Genomic DNA, 7,003 nt, shown 5'->3' on the forward strand with positions numbered 1-7,003 from the left:
CAGCTCGGGGATCAGAAGGTTATCAGCAGTAGAAGTCCTCCTATCCCCTCCACTGCCAAAGGTAACCATCATCCTGACCTTCTGCCAGCAGAGCACAGTTGTTTTTTTTAATCTTCATATAAATGGATTCATATTGGGTCTAGCTTATTTCACTCAAATCATACACATGAAGTTCACCCCCATTATTGCATATGGTTGAAGACAGTTTATTCTTTTTGCTATACAACATCCCATTTTATGATTATACCACAATTTATTTAACCATTCAAATATTAAGGAGCATTTGGGAAATTTCCAGTTTGGGATCACAGCCATTTCACTGGCTGCTTGTTGATCTGTGTCAGTCTGTTAGTTGCAAGCAATAGATGTTCCTTTGTACAATGTGATTCAGAAAGATGGATAAATTGGAATCATTCTAACGTGCTCACTGTATAGAAAAGGGGGAAATTCAGGTTATGAAATGGATGGTGTGTTAGTCAGCTTTCCATTACTGTGACACAATGTATGAGATAATCAAATCTAAAAGGAAGAAAGATTCATTTTGACTCATAGTTTCAGAGGTTTTAGCCCTTGGTTCCTTGTCTCTGTTGCTTTGGAGCTGTCATGGTCCAGTACATTATGGTAGAAGGGCATGGTAGAAAAGACCTATTCATATCACAGTGCCAGGGAAGCAAGAAAAGCAGGATTTCAATATTCCCTTCACGGCCATGGCCCCAGTGACCTAATTTCCTTCCACTAGGCTCCAACTTTTAAAGGTTTCACCACCTCCCAATAGTGCCACAGTCTGGTGACCAAGCCTTCAATACTTGGACCTTTGGGGGACATTCAAGATCCAAACTATAGCAGACGAGAATCAAAGTTCCTCTCATTAAGGGGTCCTGGTAGCAAGAACTTTGCTTAATCTCCCTAAGATGAAACAATACGTTGCTCAACCTGCCTAGAACAGGATTCCCCACCTATGTTGAGTGGAGTGCTGACAGTCCACAGGAATTTTATAGTATGGCATGGGAAAAAATGGAAAGGGCCTGTAGCTAAGTTAGTTGGGAAAACTGGCTTTAAAAGGTTGCACTTCTCAGGACATTTGGTATATATTTTTAACCTTCCAGGAGGGGATACTGCCTAAGTTTGACTCTTTTCACACATGTACTCGTATCTTAAGGAACTAGTGTTCCAACTAATACAGTTTTGGGAAATGCTGATCCAAAACAGTTTGTGAATGAATAGGAGTGAGCAGAAAATATGTCACAGAGTTTTAATGCAAATATAGGGATTTGGAGTGTTTATTCTAGAAAATAAGAAAGTCTGAAAGTAGATGATCAGGGTTACACTTCAAGAATAGTGTGGAAATTGTTATAATAATAACATATTCTTCTGTGAGTTAATTGACAGAGTACCTTCAAGTACCTTACTCTAATCATCTCTGATAGTGGGTTCTTATCTCAGGCCACAGAATTTGTTAAGGATGCGATGTGCACTTAGAGAACTACTGAGGACCCGTGACCCGTGATAAGGTTCAGACACAGGTTTGTGTGTAGAACTGCATCCAATTGCCTGTGGCCTCTCTGGTAGCGCTTATTGTAGAACTTGGTTCTGGATTAGGACTGACAATTTAGCTGTGGGTGGGATGTGGTCAGTGAGAAGAGGATGAAGCAGAGAGAATGGAAGGCTGAGAAATAAGATACCAACATATGAAGGCCATGTAGGCCAAGATGAACCTGCAAAGGATTCTGAGAAACAGCAGCCAGCTACATTTGAGGGAAATAAGGAAAATACAGAGATACAGAGACTGAGGAAGATGGCATCTCAAGAGGAGGGAAGAGGAGCAGTCTTGGTGCCCCGGAGAAACCAGAGGAGGTGCTGTATTTGGTATTTTGGTGGCTGTGGCAGCCCTGCAGGGGCACTGCTCAGCTCTGTCTTCTGGAAATCAGCTCTAAGGAGTGCAGCAGACTGCAAAATCTGCTTCTGCCTTGCTTTCAAGCCAAGTTCCTGTTTTTCCCGGGCAGCTGTTGGTTGTGACTAAGGGCTCACCACTTCTGGCCAGTGTGGGTAGGCTTTGGTGCCTCAGACCAGTGCTCTGCTTCCATCTCTCTCCTTCCTTAGTCTTGCCTTTCACTGGGGTCAGACCCGCATCACGGCCTAGTGTTTTCCTGGACCACTCTCTCTCCTCTGTCACCAGGAAGCTGTGGCCTGATGCAGTGAGAAACTGGCACCTGGCTCCTTGGTTCTTGTGCCTTTGATGAAAGATTTTGATCAAGACATATAGGGTAGAAGGACGCACGCGGCGCTTCAGCCCTTCTGCCCGTGGCCGGCGGGTTGTGGGCTGCGGCCTGGTAGGGCCAGGGCCCAGGTTGAGGCTTGCGCAGGGATGTGGACGGTTCCCAAGGGACAGCGTCAAGAAAAACGCACTGACTCAACTGCCTGATTTTTACATGTTTTCTAAGTGCAAGTGTTTTTCGGGTGACTCATTCGCTTTCATTGTGGTGTCCCTCAGTGGGGACTCAAAGCCCCAGCTACAGTCTTAACTCTAAGTCACCGCGGACCGTGAGGCGAGGTGAATGGCTCGAGTCTTGAGCAGGAAGCAAACTTTTCTCCTATGAGAATGGGCTAGGGCCGGGACGTCTTCAGAGCGCTCGGGTTCCAGGCCGGCGCCATCCCGCCCGAACCGGGGTGGCCGCCGGAAGTGCGGCCTGGCTTTCTGCCGTGCAGAGCGCCTCCCACCACACGCGCGAAAACCCAACCAAAACACTAGAGCAGTGGGTGACGAGGCGCGGCCCTCGGACTCCAGCCCCCGCCGCAGCCACCGCCCCGGACCGGCCCCGCGGCCGATGCTCGGAAAACGCTGCGAGCAAAACCTACAGGCGGAAGTGTCCACCGCACTGAGCATGCCCAGTCGTGGGGCCGACCGGAGGAGTTTTCTTTTCTTTTTTTCCTTTTTCTTCTTTTTTGGGGTCTCAAGTAGGAGGCGTCCCTCCCGCCCCACCCCCACCCCATCCCCCTATCGCCCCCGCCCAGGCAGCTGCGATGGCCAAGGTCCCCTGAGCGTTGTTGTCCCAGGCGGGTTGGTATCTTTCGGACGAAGGCATTGAAGCTTGCACAAGTTCTCCCGACAAGTCAATATAAATGACATCATCCTTATTGCTCTCAATACAGATTTGAGAACAATTGGCAAGAAATTCCTTCCCAGTGACATCAGCAGTGGTGGAAAGGTAGAAAAGCTTGAAGGTCCATGTGTTTTGAAAATTCAAAAAATTCGAAATGTTGCTGCACCAAAGGATAACGAAGAATCTCAGGCTGCACCAAGGACGCTGCGCTTGCAGATGACGGATGGTCATATAAGTTGCACAGCAGTAGAATTTAGTTATATGTCAAAAATAAGCCTGAACACACCACCTGGAACTAAAGTCAAGCTGTCAGGCATTGTTGATACAAAAAATGGATTCCTGCTCTTGAATGACTCTTAACACCACGGTTCTTGGTGTTGAAGTGGAACACCTCATTGAGAAAGGGGAGTTACAAAGAAGCTTATCAAAACACAGTAGAAGCAACATTGGAACTGAAGGTGGACCACCTCCTTTTGTGCCTTTTGGACAGAAGTGTGCATCTCATGTTCAAGTAGATAGCAGAGAACTTGATCGAAGAAAGACGTTACAAGTTACAATGCCTGTCAAACCTACAAATTATAATGATGAATTTGAAAAGCAAAGGACTGCTGCTCTTGCAGAAGTTGCAAAGAGCAAAGAAACCAAGACCTTTGGAGGAGTGTGTGTGTGTGGGTGCCAGAAGTAATCTCAACCTGAATGCTGTTGGTAACCGAGGTAGAGAAGTTTTACAGAAAGAAAAATCAACCAGATTGAAAGGGAAATATGAAGGTGTCTATAGAGAATTGGTTGATGAGAAAGCACTGAAGCACATAACAGAAACGGGTTTCAGTAAGGATGCATCGAGGCAACCTCTTATGGATAATGGCCACGACTTAGAAGCAGCATTGAATGTACTGCTTAACAACAATAAACAGAAACCTGTTACAGGTCCACCTCCAAGAGGCAGAGGAAAAGGCAGGGGTCGAGTAAGATCAGAAGATGAAGTGGACCTAGCAAATGCAAGGCCTTCTGCACCAAGCACATTATTTGATTTCTTGGAGTCTAAAATGGGAAATTTAAGTGTGGAAGAACCTAAGTCACAGCCACAGCAGTTTCATCAGGGACACCACAGAATGTCAAATAATGAACAAAATGGAGTAAAAGATAATAATCAACCAAGACATCTTCCTTGTAATGATACCAGGCAGCCAAGACATGAAAAACCTCCTCGTTTTCAAAGAGACATCCAAAATTGAAAGTCAGTTTTGGATGGCAGTGGATTGCCTAGAAATAGAGTTTCTGAAAGACCAAGTATTTCTTCAGGATCTGAAGTATGAGCTGAGGAGAGAATCAAATGTGATAGACCATATTCTAGATATGACAGGACTAAAGATACTTCATATCCTCTAAGTTCTCAGCACAGTGATGGTGCTTTTAACAAAAGAGATAATGCTATGCAAAGCAGATCAGGAAAAGGTCCAGCCTATGCAGAGCCAAAAGAAAATCCACTTCCTCAAGAATTCATAGATTATAATAATCAAAAATGTGGGAAAAGAGAAAGCCAAACAGGTAATCCTGATCATTTTTATGACAGGAAATCACGAACAATAAATAATGAAGCTTTCAGTGGTATAAAAATTGAAAAACATTTTCATGTAAATACTGATTACCAGAATCCTGTCCGAAGTAATAGTTTCATTGGCATTCCAAATGGAGAGACAGAAATGCCCCTGAAAGGGAGAAGAATAGGACCGATTAAGTCAGCAGGCTCTGTCACAGCTATACCCTATGAAGATAAAATATTTTACAATAGAGGGCCCAAAAGAAGGTCTGGGCCAATTAAGCCAGAAAAAGTGCTGGAGTCATCAATTCCTATGGAGTATGCAAAAATGTGGAAAACTGGAGATGAATGTTTTGCACTTTATTGGGAAGACAACAAGTTTTACCGAGCAGAAGTTGAAGCTCTCCATTCTTCCGGTATGACTGCAGTTGGTAAATTTATTGATTATGGAAACTATGAAGAGGTGCTATTAAGCAGTATCAAGCCCACTCAGACAGAGGCATGGGAAGAAGAAGGCACCTGTGACCAAACTCTTGAGTTCGGTAGAGGAGGTGATGGCCAGCCAAGACGATCTACTCGGCCAACCCAGCAGTTTTACCAACCTCCCCAGGCTCGAAACTAATATGAAAAGGGTCTTTGTGAAGAAAGGAGCTGTCAAAACCTCCTAGTCAAAACTTCTTGATAGACCTTCAACTTTCCCTTCAGAGTAAAATACAGCCATGGTGGATATCGTTATTTGAAGAAACAAAAAGCAAATTTTTAAGGGGGAAAATTCAAGAATGGGAAAAAAAATGAGTTAAACCTTTTACAAGTGAAAGGAAGATTTTTTTCTTCTGCCATCAAAAAAACTATTGTGCTATAAAAAAAAGACACATAGGGTATGCAGAAGTATAGGTAGAGCATATTGTAAATCAGATATAGAGAAATTGAAGCCTTCAAGAAAGAAGGACAGTGTCACAAAGACATCTGCACCAAGTGCAAGTTTGGATACATTTTTATACACATAAGACTGCAGTGAACTACACTGTTTATTATGCTCATTGACATTTTTCTTAGAGGTTACTTGTAATGTCAGTATCTCAAAAATGTCTTCTTTGTTCTTTTCAAGTACTAAGTGTTTCCTCAAGGGCTTTCATCGTAGAAGAAACTTAGGAAACAAGTTTATGGCAGATATGTTTTAATCTAAATCATGTCTCAGCCCAAGGAAGAGGGAGTCTTTAAAGAATGCTCCCCTTTCTGTATCACTGGGTACAGACCATGGCACCCAGGAAGGCTGTGTGCCTTGTTTTGATCAGGTGGCCAGATACAATATGACAAAGAATGTGTACAATGTGTAATCTTAACATGTCATTGTGCTCTGTGGTATTGCTTTGGGTCTGAGATCTCACAAATGACCACAAATGTATTATATGTAGAAGTCTCTTCATTTAGCTACAAGGGTATAGTGAAATGAAGCTTTCTTCATTTAGCTCTAACTACCACAATACATTATTTTGGGACCCTCCTTTGTTCCCCAGCCCTGCTAATGTAGTTACTTGCCTAACCCTTTCCACTTGTGTCTTTCTCAAGGGTTACCCTAGCCAATCTCTTATACCTCTAACTCCATCTTGGACCCACTTGCTAGAGGACTGGATAGACACTGAGGGGTTACCCAGGACAGCAGGGTTGGGGGCTTGGCCAGGGGGCAGTTGCAGCCCGAGTTACCCTAATCTGGGCCCAGTAGCTGGGCTTTCACATTCCTACTCCCAGGAGTCAGAGCCAGAAAGACCTGAGGATCCTGAGGAGTCACACACCCACCGTCATTCCTCCTGATTTGGTGGCTCTTTGCTCATAATGACTGTGGAAATCCCATTACATTTCAGGATGGGACAGAATCCCCCACCCCACACCCTCTCCAGCTTTTCTCATTCTCTTTCCTGTCTAGCTGGAAGTCTCTTTCTCTCTTTCTCCCTCTTTCCCTCCCTCTCTTCTTTCTTTCACATGTGGTGTGTGGCATGTGTGGTGTATGTGTGTGTATTGCATGTGGCCTGTGTATGGTGTGAGGTGTCTGTGTGGTATATGTGTGTGTGGGTGTGATGGGCACATGGTGTGATATGTGTATATAGTGCATATAGTCTGTGTGTGGTATGGGATATATGTGTGGAATATGTATGTGTGGGTGTGTGATGTAGGGAGTATGGTGTGTGATGTGTGTGGGGTACATGCATGGTGTATGTGGTCTGTGTGCAATGTAGAGTGTATGGCGTATGTGTGTATGGGCATAATGTAGGGTGTGTGGTGTGTGGCACGCGTCTGGTGTATGGTGAGTCACTAAGCTCCAGGCCATCCTCCTCTACTCCCTGGAAGCAAGACCTCTTTCCCA

At 44.5% G+C, this 7,003-nt stretch overlaps 1 pseudogene; it reads left to right on the forward strand.

Moving 5' to 3' along the window:
* Positions 1-3,021: 3,021 nt before the first annotated feature.
* On the forward strand, positions 3,022-5,397 carry LOC101711767 (tudor domain-containing protein 3 pseudogene; annotated as a pseudogene).
* The last annotated feature ends 1,606 nt before the right edge of the window (positions 5,398-7,003 follow it).

Source organism: Heterocephalus glaber, unplaced genomic scaffold, assembly GCF_053883595.1.
Source record: "Heterocephalus glaber isolate CG9 unplaced genomic scaffold, H.glaber_assembly_v1.0 deba00000594, whole genome shotgun sequence".
In the NCBI taxonomy this organism is placed as follows: domain Eukaryota; kingdom Metazoa; phylum Chordata; class Mammalia; order Rodentia; family Bathyergidae; genus Heterocephalus; species Heterocephalus glaber.